This window comes from Gadus chalcogrammus, chromosome 16, assembly GCF_026213295.1.
Source record: "Gadus chalcogrammus isolate NIFS_2021 chromosome 16, NIFS_Gcha_1.0, whole genome shotgun sequence".
Lineage (NCBI taxonomy): Eukaryota > Metazoa > Chordata > Actinopteri > Gadiformes > Gadidae > Gadus > Gadus chalcogrammus.
In genome coordinates, this window is record NC_079427.1 from 23,367,834 (window position 1) to 23,375,801 (window position 7,968).

Below are 7,968 nucleotides of genomic sequence, written 5' to 3' on the forward strand. Positions count from 1 at the left end.
CTAGGCCTATTGTGGTCTTCACGGATCACAATCTACTGGTATTTCTCCACCGGAGGCATAATCAGAATCAGTGCCTCATGCGGTGGGCGCTGATTATGCAGGGGTACAACCTGGTGATTCGTCACAAGAAGGGCTCCGAGAATATGTGTGCGGATGCCCTTTCTCGTGTGTGATGTTTGCTCTTATGGGTGGGGGTGTTACGTGTGTGGTTGTTTTCCTGTGTCTCCCCTCTCGTTCTCTGTAGGTCTCACGCCATTGGCTGTTCCTCCACCATCGTCCAACCCCCTGTCCAATCTGGGAGCTGTCTGTTGGCATGTCAGAGTCATCAGGCCTTGATAACTTGCACCTGTTGGTCTCCATTGTAAAACGCCATTGTCTGCCTTTGGCCACGTTTATACGTAGCAGGGTATTTATAGAAACGAATATTTCCCCCCCTCCGTTTTCAAAAATAACATTGTGCACACCATCATTTTCAAAAAAGTTATCGTTTACATCAAAACGCATAAATACGCCGTTGGGACATTATAACTATGCCAAACCTATGGGTGGCAGTGTAGGGAGAAGGATAAACCATGCAAGCCAATCAGAATCCTCAGAATGAACAACAACGCATAACACGAGCGTCTTCCTGTAACAAACAAACTGTAAACATAGGGCGCTCATATGACGTTAAGCATTTCCTGGCGCATAATGTGACGTTTCAGAACCTAAAACCCCGTTTCTATCCGTTGACACGACAACACGTAACCGGCGTTTTCAGAATCCTCACTTTGGCCGGAGTTTTTAGAAATGATAGTTTTCTGTGACAAAAACTGTGTTTTCGTGTAAATGAGAGGCAAACGTGTGAAATATCTGCGTTTTCCCTTCGTGTAAACGGGGCCTGTGTGTTGGCTGTGTCATGTTGTTGCCTTTTGTTTTTGAGATGCCATAGGGGTTTAGGTGAATAGGTAAGATACCCTTGGGTTTACACTACCATCACGTAGATTTACTCTGTTATCACATCAGGTTAGAAGCGGGGCCACCCTCTGTATGTATTAGCTAGGTTGTATGTGTGCACTAGTTAGTTGTCACTTCATCTTGTTTTCTTTGATTTGGCTTCGCTTATAGTTCCCTATTCCCCTTGGCGGAACACTCGCCAAATAAATACACTTATGTACCTAGTTTGCTGTTGTGCCCTGCTTTGTTGTTCTCCCAGTCAGTCTAACAGTAACATACGTTATGGTTCCCCTACTCCCCCCCTAGACGTAGCAAGCTAACATCCTGGAGCCGTAACACTGGCTTTCACTTTAGTCTGAAGATTATTGATATGGAGAGAATGAAAGGGAAGAATCCAGCCAAAGCCCTAGATATTTATAGGACTTGACAAACTCCAGTTCGGAGCCGTCAGCACAAAGGATCATCGGGTCCTTATTTTGCGATTGAAACGGATGCATTTAGTCTTTTAGGTGAGCCGAAGGTGGAGGTTGTGAAAAGAGTGCTATATAGAAGTTAGACTGTCTTTAAGAATGGAGGCTGCGGAGCAGAGAGAAGGGCCAGAAGCATACAGGATAGTGTTATCAGAATAAATCATTAATATAGATGGAAATGAGGGTCGGACCCAAGATTGAGCTCTGAGGCACACCTTTATTAATGACAAGGATGTTCTCTGTCTTGCCCTGTTGGATCCGGTTAGTCAGGTAGCTGGCAAACCAGTTGAAAAGAGGTGGGGGATAAACCAATGCTGGAGAGCATTGATCAACTGAATCAAATGCCTTGGCTAAGTCTTTAAATCTGGCAATACAGACTTGCTTGTTGTCCAAGTCAATAATGATGTTGTCAAGGACCTTAAGCGTGGCTGTGATGCATCAGTGGCCAGAACAAAACCCAGATTGAAGATCAGACAGATTGTGATTTGTGGTAAGAAAATAATCCACTTTAGCCAAGCATGACAAGATGGAAATAGGCCGGTAGCAGTTTGGGTCGGAGCTAGAGCCATCCTTAAAGAGGGGAAATATCAAAGATGATTTCCAGTCAGAAGGGAAGTTGGAGAGATGAATGGACAGGTTGAATAACCTTGAGATTGGGTCAGCAATAAGATGAGCGGCTGCTTTGAGAAAGTTCATCCCGAACCTCAGAAAATTAGAATGGTTGTGTGTTCCCCGTGCTGCCCCGCTCAACACGGCTCCGCTAAACATATCGCCGAAGCGACTATGCTGGAGTATCCTTTGCTTGCTGTGCCGATTGCTCTGACCACCGACGCTTCAGATTATGCTGTTGGTGCCGTGCATGAGAAGTTGGTGGACAGCGCTGGTGTTCTTCAGCCGGCAGCTCTGCCCTTGCGAACGGGCATACAGCACCTTTCATCGGCCTCTACCTCCCCATTAGTCACTTCCATTTCCTGTTGGAGGCCCTGGCGTTCTCAATTTCGTGGACCACAAGCCATTGACGTTCTCGATGTCGAATGTTTCGGAGCCGTGGTGTGCCACTCAGCAGTGCCAGCTGGCCTACATCTCATAGTTTACCTCGGACCTCCATCATGTTGCGGCTTGCGGGTAAGGACAACCCTGTGGCTGATTGCCTCTCCCGGGCCATCGCAGGAGCTGTCCACCTGATCGCCCGCATGGCGGGAGATCAGGCCTCCAACCCGGAGGTCCAGGCTCTGAGGACAGCTGTCATGGGCCTCCGGTTGGAGGACTTCAAGTTCAACAGCGTCCGTGCCACGCTCCTGTGTGATGTTTCCACGGGGTAGCCAATGTCTGTCATGCCCTTTAGTTGGCGGCTTCAGCGTTTCGATGCCATGCACAGCCTTTCCCAACCTGGGTGGAGGCCGTCGCAGCAGCAGGTGGCCGGTAAGTTCATCTGGCATGGCCTCAAGAAGGACATTCGGGATTGAGCTCTGACCTTTGCCAGCGCTCCAAGGTGCATCAGCATGCGACTGCTCCACTGGAGCATTTTTCGTTCCCGGAGCGCCGGCTTGACCACATTCTTGTGGACCTGGTGGGACCCAGAGGCCATCTCGCTGGTGTCCACTATGGCCTCTGACGTGGCCCGGGCGTTCAGTCACCTCGGCCCCCCTTCTGATGTCTCCTTTGACATAGGACCTCTGTTCGCTTCTGAGCTGTGGAATGCCAGAGGCCGATAGCTTTTATAATTTTTTCGGAATCCCAGTTTTAGCTTCTTACCAGCGTAGTTTTCAGTTGCTCTCATTGATTTCCTTTGACGCCAGAGCGTGAGGACGTTCATGCACACACACGCAATAGCTCCGCCACATAGCCGCGTTTATGGACACTTCTGATCCGATTAGAAGTGTTAGAACGGCTCAATCGGAATAAAGAATTATCATATATGCGCCTCAATCGGAATACAATTCTCTGATCGGAATAGAATTCCATGTCCCGGTAACTTATCAACCCCAGCGTGTTGGTTGCTAAGCAACGTCAACGTCTTTGGCAGACTATTTCTCTGCTGATCAACACTACGAATGGTAATTCTAAAAAGACACACCGTGTGAAGATATTGTTTCGTTTTGGCAAGGAGCCGTGTAATAAGCGGGATAATGTATAATGTAATGTATCCCCTACATATATCATGTAAGTCCAGATCAACATAAAGGTGCGTTCACACCAAAAGACGTTTTGCGTTCACACCCAAGCAACAAATCATAAACTGTCTTTTCAGGCGAATTTGCTGTGGTTCACCCCGGACTGCTCTGCAGGGAACGGTTGGCCGGTTGAACGCTGATTGGCTGTTACGTTACACATGTCACTCAATGGCCACGCTGTTGAACGCTGATTGGCTGTCATCACACGAATGTCGTGGCAAAGTTTAAATATTTCAACTGGAACGAATTTGGCACGCTACAAATCCTCGTAAACGCGCTCGCCTGTTTAGGGCGAAAGTGTGGCACGACAATTCGCCTGATTCGCGTCTCTAAGGGTGCACTCAAACTAGGAAAGTTTGCCTGATCCATGCTGCAGGAAGATTCAGCACGATTCCCCCCCTCCCCACTCCCCCCGCTGGCCCGTGGTCACACTGCTCCCAAAGGCCGTGGCCTGGGCACGATTGCTCCTTCATACATACGTCATCACGTCGTAATACGATAAATACGTCATCACCAAGCGTCCTCGCCGCCATAACAACAATGGAGAACAACAACGTGAATGCTGTCGTCGGCCCAAATTTCAAGTAAACACTCGACTTCACTATCGCACCAACGTAAACCCACCGTGAACCGCTTGCCGCCATTGTTTAAAATGATTGTTGTGGGGAAGAAGGGCATGGACCTAAAAAGATAGAAGGGTCACGCAAGGACTACATCATCCAGCTCATGTCATCTCATTAGCATCTGTACTTTGGCCATGGCACACCTCTCCCAAGTGGGCCGTGGCCAAGGGGCCGTTCCTTGCTGGAATACGGATGGCATGGTCACACTATCCGAAGGTTCTAGACTTTAGTATGCAAATGAGCTCGGGTACGGGGCCGCAGGCCCTAGTGTGAGTGGCCCCTTATCAATTAACTTTGTATGGGATCTTGTCGCCCCTTCGCGTTTGGTGTGAACGCACTTTAGCGGTTGTGTGCGAGACATACAGACTTACGCTTACCACTTTCGTAAATGCCATAGATACAGTACATTCGGATTGCATGATAGGAATAAATCTATTATCTATTAGAAATCTAATCGGATCATAAGTGTCCATGTTAACGTGGCTTAGACACACACGCAATGGCTCCACCATTGTCTTAAAGGGGAACTATGCAACTTTTTCGGCTTAATTTGCCTTAATATAACAGGTTAAGAGTCATTGTGATGGTTCTATAACACTTTATGGGTCGATGGACGGCTGTTTCGACTCCCCCTAGCGCATATTCTTTGTATTCAATCACGTGACTTTTTCGGGTAGTTTTACTTCCGGTGAATTCTTTGTTGGTCTATCAAACCAAAATGGACACCGTAGTGCAAGGACCTGCTCTAAATGCATCTGAGTATACCAACACTTTAGACACAATTTCACATTTGCGATACCTCCAAAAAGTTAGTTTGTGTGGTGGCATCGACCCTTATGCGTTGAAGAAGAAAGATTTCGGGACGGATTTGGAATTGTACCCAGCAGTAGTTTCCCGACATCAAATAACATGCCTACTACTATCAAATCAAGCACAGCTCTTTATCTTGCAAGTAGACTACTGTTATTTTATTGTATGGAACAAGAATGACATTTTTATAGAGAATTTTGCCTGACGTGGAGTTTTGGGATAGCGTCATCCCTAAGGCTGAAAGTTTTTTTCGGAAATGTATCCTCCCTGAAGTTTTGGGAAAGAAATTCACCAAGCAAGTTTCTGCATCTCTGCTCTCTACTAGCAGATCTCCTTAGAAGTGAAAAAAACACAGGATACATTTTAATAGTTCAGTGTTTTATTTACATTTGTTAGAATGGTCATTCATATAATATTTTTCCCTTCTTATTGATGCCACGAATTCGCCCAATCGATGTCGCTGTCCTCAAACAGATCGCTAGGAAATCCTTTATAGGCAAAAGGAATGCATACGTTTGAGCGAAGCGGTCGCGTTGTGCAGTCATAGAAGCTTACGTTACAGGTTGTATATTTATCGATCAAAAGCTAAATACATAAGCCATAAACCATGGCATTCTTGAGTTCTTGATCGGGCAGTAATATTTTCACCAACCTTTTACGAAGTGATCACTGCAATCTCGTGTATGTTTTGACTCTGCTCCGTTCGGAAAAAGGGAATATGCACGTTTCGTGGGAGTCTCGGGTCTCGCAAAGCACCAAATTGCTTCACGGCACTACAGGCCCACAAACACGGAACCGGCTCGATATAAACACAAGTAGCCAAGGGATTGTTACATTCATCATGGATCAGCCGACTAAAAAGAGACATAGAAACCCAATGTCGGAGAAAAAGAAGAGAAAGTGGAGACTGACCGACAGAGAGGCCAGACACGGGTAAACATTGGGCGAGCTTCTCAGAAATAGCGTGAACTGAAAGAAAAAGAAGACTGCAAATCGGATGCCGACTTGCCATGGCCGTGTTGCTCTTGAAATTGTAAGTACCCTTGGGTGAACTTTGTCCTCTTTGTATTGTGGCTTCCTGATGTTGATAGTCTCTGTAAAAATGTGTTAGCTCGACCGTTTTGTTGTGAGCCCTGTATGTTTCTAGCTTGCTTGCTTGCTGGGGTGTTAGCGTACTCGCTACCAAACACGTTTGTTTTCATGGTTGCTTTGCTGTTCGTATGTCTCGTCCCCCAGATAAAGGCTAAATCCCAGAATCCAGGTTCTTGTTTATTTAGATCACTAGACCGCTATTCAAATGCCCTCCGATTTTTCTAAGAGTGTATATCATGTGATATGTCCGGCTCGCCATATAATGCAGTACCCTGCATGAGAGCTGCTAGTTAGCACATATTCTTCGGTAACATAACATGTTTCGATACGTGAATGGCAATTCGGCTTAGCTCAGGAGGTAGAGCAGTTGTCTTGTAATTTGGTGCACCTGGTGATAGTTTTCCGGTATCAAAAGCCTCAATCCAAGGAGGCTCAGGTCAAACACAAAATAACACATATATAACACAGAATAAAACGGAAAAACGCAGAAAAACACCCAGAAAAAAGCAACATGGGTTGCTGCATAGCTGAGAGCAGAAATTCACAGTGGAACTATAATATCAGGTCGGCTTAGCTCAGGAGGTATAGTAGTTGCTTTGTAACCGAAAGGTTGCTAGTTCAATCCCCAGCTCCTCCTAGCTGAGTGTTGATGTGTCCCTGAGCAAGACATTTAACCCTAACTGCTCCTGACGAGCTGGCATGGTTGACTCTGCCGTCGGTGTGTCAATGTGTGTATTAAACAATGTAAGTCGCTTTGGATAAAAGCGTCTGCTAAATGCCCTAATTGTAATTGTAATTTACATGTAAACATAAATGTGTCCATCATTTTCCAGACACAGCGTCTGCCTATATGACAACTCTCCTGCGGGGACTAGCGACAGCATACCGTCTCAATCTCTGAATCCATTTCTCTGTAATTCCGTACTTGAGCAGATACATAAATGTACGTTTGCTTCGCAAATTGCCCATGCTATCGTTATGTATTATGTTGGCCAACACTCTTACACTGATCGTTCTCTTCAACAATCAAAGATATAACAATTCTAATCTAGGATATAACATCTCTCCCCGTCAACTATAAAAAAAGGATGGGTTTATTGTAACACATACACCCTTTCAAAATGTATAACCTTGTCTACTCTTTATGAACATCTACCTCAGACATGGCTCCACACATTCGCCGGCTTCTTTGAAAACAAATGGACATGGCTAGCGTAGAAGTGTATGGGGAAGGGTCGTCACCGAGTTGTTACGACAGTGTTGTAAAATATCTCTTCCGAATCTGTAGGGGGAGCTCAATGCGAGACCAAAACCAAGAAAACAGCGAAGAAGTAGCCAAAGTTGCATAGTTCCCCTTTAACACAGACACAGACACACACAGATCAGCAACCATTAATTTTTCAGGGTGACATGCAGCAAAGTGTGATGTAATTTCGCCTAGCGAGCAGACCGGTAGGTTTCGAGCCCTTCTCCTCTCCTCTCCTCTCCTCTCCTCTCGTAGCAGTGAGTGAATACTTCAGGTCAGTGCTACAAAGTGTGTTTCCACCTGTGCCAGTTAACTTCAATTACAATTTGCGGGACTTTTTAAGCCGTGAAATTAGCGCTGTTTGTCTGGCAATAAAAAAAACGATTACAAAAAAACAAAAACGCCTTTTTCATAGGCAACTTGAGACGATCGACGATGGAATACATCTATAGTCGATAGAATTGACCATCGGCCCATCCCTTTAACAATCATGTAGCCTATGCCCATTGTCTCCGAAGACACTGGGTAAATGCTGCATGGGTCTCTACAATGATAATGCTCCATTAAACCAAATGCTTTTATGTTTTTTACAATCAATCATGGCGGTTTTCGCCCCG